Here is a 3,649-nt window from a genome sequence, read left to right as displayed (position 1 = left end):
GGGCGGGATTCAGGGCGGCCGGCGCGCTGCCCCTTTAAGCCTGTCCCCGCCCGCGGGCCCGCGTGGCCGGTGGGAGGGCCGTGCTGAGGTGGCATTTGCGAGTCCCTCCCGCGGCCGTGCGAGCCGGGCTGCTTCCTCTCAAGTTTGCTCTGTCTCCTGAAAGCGCTCTGAAAAGCCTCGTCCTTACAAGCTTGCTGTGGGGATCAGAGCAAAGAATCGTAACTTTGCAGGAGGAGGACCGAAGTCCTGGGTGTCCCGGGTTTCCTGGTGCCTCCGCTCTCAGTCCTGCCCAGGAGGTACAGGAAGCGCTGAGGTCGCATTCGCTGGCTGAGAAAAAGTTCTTTCTGGACTACCGCTCTTGAGTTCCCTTTGCAGAAGACTTTCTTTTGAATGTGTAATTGAAAATATACAAGGGGATCAGCTTATATTTTCTTGGTTACAAGCAAAAAAAATCTTTCTCTTAAAGATTTGTCTGTTGTACCTTCATTAGGACCAAACCTATGTGACATCTTCACATATGCCATGACTTCCCGTGGGGAGGTGGGTGCCTGCCCATCCATCCTGTGGGAGTGCTAGCCCACTCTGGGCAGGGGGTAGCAGAGAGAGCAATCTGCTTCTGTCTAGCCTTCTTTATTTGGCTCTAGTTCTGCTCCTTACAAAGTTCCATTTTGAAATGTGGCTTTTTGCTGTGGGTATTTATACTCTGAGAAACAAGACTAAAGTCCAGGCTAAGGGTGGTTTGAGATCTGCATTGGGTGGGCCTGAATGCTTCCCATGGGGAAACTCATTGAGAGCACCCACAGTGATGGAGGGACGGGGCGTTTTGGAGGCTTTGAGAGCACCCCAGTGATGAATGGAGTCATAGCTGGGGAATGAACTGGCTTCCCGTGCCTGAAGGAGTCTGGTGGGGAAGGTGGGCCTGTTCTCTGGGGGAAGAAGCAGACGGAGTGTTCTGACAGCTCAAAGGGGAGCACGGCGGCCCAGCTGCCCCCAGCATTGCTCAGATACGAGGGTCCCTTTCAGTCCTGATTGGAGTGGCAGCATGCAGCCCAGTGAGGAGCTGCAACAGCTATGTTTGGCTTCTGCGCCTCATTAAGGTCTTCTGGGACTTGGGATGGCCAGTGAGGGCACCCAGGTAGAGGCGTCACCCGCCAGGAAGGCTCAGAGGGGGTTGAAAGACCTCCGGGGATGGGCATCGTTTTGCAGGGGACAGTTTCTTGGGAGGGGGCATAGCAGGAGGGCTGGTGATGGCCCAGCGCCTCAGGGCTGAGGTCTGCACACCGTTCATCAGGTCAGCTCTAAGGTGAATTCTTTAAAGACGGGATCTTGAGACGTTTATAAGAAAAACAACAGCCTGCTTTGTTGAGATCAGACCTGATGTTCACCTGAGGCTCACTGTGGTCCATTCACCACCAGCTGTAACAACCACCGCTCGAAATGCACAGACTAGAGACCAGTGTATCCTGTCAAACCAGCTTGGAGTTTTCTGTGGGTCCACTCTGTGCGCTTGACTGCCCGAGGGCCTGTGCACATGTGAGGGCATTAGGGGCTCTGATAGGCTGTCCCTCCTTGAGCCTCGTGGACTGAGGGTCAGTAGGGCAGCTGGCTGGGACGAGCACGAGCGGCCTCCACAGCGAGCCACAGGAGTGGCCTGGTGTGTGACTCCAGGTGTGGGGTGGGGCTGGCGCTGCCCTGTGGCTCGAGCGGACGTGGCGGTGGCCACCCCGCTGCGCAGCCTGCCCTGTCCAGGAAGGCAGGGGCTGGTCGGCGGCAGGCCAGGAGGCTGGCCTGGCATCGGGGCAGCCTCGAGGGCGAACCCGCCTCTCAGAGGGCAGGTGTGAGTGGGTTTTGAGACGCTGTCGGTGCCGGGTGTGGGAGGCTCTTCAGGTGGAAAGTCAGGAAGCTCAGGGCTGCCTGGAGAGTGGGTGGGCCCCGGGTCCCGGTGTCAGTGGTGCTTCCCAGAGCACCCGCGTCCTGGTCTGGGTGGGCTGACAGGGCCGGGGGGCCCAGGGCAGCTCACCTTTCACCTCTGCCAGAGGCCGGTGTGGGTGAGTGTCTCTGTCAGTGTGATTTAATGGAAAGGTTTTCTTTCTTCCTTGCCTTAGTCATTGAGACCTGCCGGTTAGAATTTGTCTGTAAATAAAATGGCCTCGGTCATTTTGTATCCACCCTCCCCCCTTGAGGGCCACGTGTCGTGTGTGTCTGATGGGACTGGGCCTGCAGAGAGGGGCTGGCCTCTGGCTCACAGAACTTCCCCCATGTGACTCAAGTCCTTACGTTTAAAGGATTTTTGGTTTTTGTAGTTTTTAAATCCTGAAATACCACAGGTCTGTGTCCCCAGCTGGGACATTGAGACCTTTTAAATCCAGAGTCACTGGCGCAACCCCAGCGGCTGTGCACCGGCTTCCCAGCTCCTGAGCACAGCTGTGTTATGAGTGAGTTTGGAGGTGCTCCTCTCCCGCTCGGCAGGCACTCTTGTCGCTGCTGTTAACGCCCCCGTTCTGGACCGTGCCCACCCACGCCATAAAGGCCACCTTGTCAAGTGAACGCAGCCTGCGCAGAGCGGCCAGCCACCTACCTGGCAGCCTCGCCATCCTGAAGTCCCCCGCGGCAAGGTGACCCACACCCTCCTTCCTCACTGGGCAGTTTTGGGTCCTCCCAGGATGGCCTTTAAAGGTTCTTTCTAGCCCTGCTGTTTTATGGCCTGGTTTCTAAATCCCCAGTGGATTATAAGGGACTCAAGGACTTTTACAGGGTAACAGCAAGAACAAAGTAACCACCAAAGACACCTGTGCCCTTAGATAGTAGCCCTCGGTCTCCCTGAGGAGTGCCGCGGCCCGGCGAGCTCACTCCGTCAGGACGGTGTTGCAGATCCTTTCCCTTCTGGCTCAGCGGAGCCGAGCAAGAGGAGGACAGGAGAAAATGTTCACCCCCAGGGGAACAAACAGCAGTTTTTTGAGAGTTTTACTTCGAAATGGTTACATGTAAAAGTTGAGGTACTAAAGGGATCACTCTCTGGGTCCTGGGAAGTCACCTCTGCAGCTCTAGCTCAGGCTTCACTCCTGTGTCTGTCTGAAGCGCATGGCCTAATGGAAGGGCTTCTTCCTTTTTTTTTTTTTTGCCCCAAGAAATTTTCCTAGTATTAGTTAGTAGCCAAAGTGCAAATAAATAACACCTCGACCTATTCTGGTTGAGAGGAAAGGATCTGGGTTGTCGGATGCAGATCAGTAACTTGCCTCTGGTTTTCTCCTTGCCGTCTCCCCCTTCCTGCCCCACACCGGCAGAAGCTGGCAGGCTGACAGAGGCGACCTCAGGACGGACCTCCTGGCTACCGACCGTTTTGCTGGTGAGTGTGTCCTGCCTCCAGGCCTCCTGGCCCTGGGCTGTGAGAGTGCCCTTTCACTGTGTATCGTCCTGAAGCTTCCAGCCTTCTTCAGAGAGGAGCCCTGTTGCTCACCTCCCCGTGTAGAGCGGAGCGTACACTTGTGCCCTTCTGGTGGATGGGCCACCTGGTTTCCATCGACTTTCAGTTTTTTCTCCTTTTGGGTTTGCTGAGAGTATCTGATTTTGGACCTTGCTTCCAGAGCTTAATTTTTTTTTAATTTGGGGAGGGGTCTTACTGAATTGTAAAAAGGATGGGAAAAAACTC

At 55.6% G+C, this 3,649-nt stretch overlaps 1 protein-coding gene across 4 annotated transcripts in view; it reads left to right on the top strand.

Annotated features, from left to right (window-relative positions):
* Nucleotides 1–3,649, top strand: part of HDLBP (high density lipoprotein binding protein) — a 59,069-nt gene that overhangs the window by 30,146 nt on the left and 25,274 nt on the right. For all 4 annotated transcript variants that reach the window (XM_010832885.1, XM_010832882.1, XM_010832884.1 and 1 more), the window contains exon 2: nucleotides 3,285–3,346. The gene's annotated coding sequence lies outside the window, so the exon portion shown is untranslated. The remainder of the gene's footprint in view (nucleotides 1–3,284; nucleotides 3,347–3,649) is intronic.

The sequence above is a fragment of the Bison bison genome, unplaced genomic scaffold, assembly GCF_000754665.1.
Source record: "Bison bison bison isolate TAMUID 2011002044 unplaced genomic scaffold, Bison_UMD1.0 scf7180017862692, whole genome shotgun sequence".
Lineage (NCBI taxonomy): Eukaryota > Metazoa > Chordata > Mammalia > Artiodactyla > Bovidae > Bison > Bison bison.
Note: the sequence above shows the minus strand (reverse complement) of the source record. Positions and strands in the feature narration are given on the sequence as shown.